Genomic DNA, 796 nt, shown 5'->3' on the forward strand with positions numbered 1-796 from the left:
AGAGTATGTGAACAAGACCAGGGTCATACCACTTCCAGGAACCCGTACAAGCTCTGCTGATAAATCATGACTCAAGCACTGGTGATAAATAAACTGGTGTTTACTCTAAACACAAGAGCAAAGACGGTGATTTGATCTAAACAGTTGGATTTTTATTACATCAACTATTTCAGAGCAACCATCGGGGAAACCTTCTCCACCCCAGGAGAATTAGTGGCTATAACACCAGGAAGCAGATCACTATCCTGGGTTACTTTCTTAAGTCCCAGAGGCACACTTTTTCACATGTCAATGTTTCTAAAATCAGAATGTATCTGATGATCAATGGACAACAGTAATCAAGTAAAATAGTGCCAGGTTCCTCCTTCCAAGAAGTTATGATTTAACTGATGACGGTGCCCGCTTCGGCAGCACACATACTAAAACTGGAACGATACAGAGAAGATTAGAACGGCCCCTGCACAAGGATAACGCACAAATTCATGAAATGTTCCATATTTTTAGAGAAGAGACTTGCGGTTGCCAAGAGGGAGGGGGGTGGGAGAGGAATGGATTGGGAGTTTGGGGTTAGCAGATGCAAACTATTATATATAGAATGGATAAACAACAAGGTCCTACTGTATAGCACAGGGAAGTATATTCAATATCCTGTGATAGACCATAATGGAAAAGAAGATGAAAAAGAATGTGTATATATGTGTATGTATATATATATGAATCATTTTGTTGTACACCAGAAACTAATACAATATTGTAAATCAACTACACTTCAAAAAATAAAAAATAATAAATTGAT

At 38.2% G+C, this 796-nt stretch overlaps 1 non-coding gene across 1 annotated transcript; it reads left to right on the forward strand.

Annotated features, from left to right (window-relative positions):
- The first annotated feature begins 395 nt into the window (after positions 1-395).
- LOC113622489 (U6 spliceosomal RNA) lies at positions 396-502 on the forward strand. The gene has a single exon (XR_003433535.1). It is a non-coding gene; the product is annotated as a U6 spliceosomal RNA (small nuclear RNA).
- The last annotated feature ends 294 nt before the right edge of the window (positions 503-796 follow it).

The sequence above is a fragment of the Aethalodelphis obliquidens genome, unplaced genomic scaffold, assembly GCF_003676395.1.
Source record: "Aethalodelphis obliquidens isolate GAN/ISIS:26980383/991018 unplaced genomic scaffold, ASM367639v1 scaffold9, whole genome shotgun sequence".
NCBI classification, from domain to species: Eukaryota; Metazoa; Chordata; class Mammalia; order Artiodactyla; family Delphinidae; genus Aethalodelphis; species Aethalodelphis obliquidens.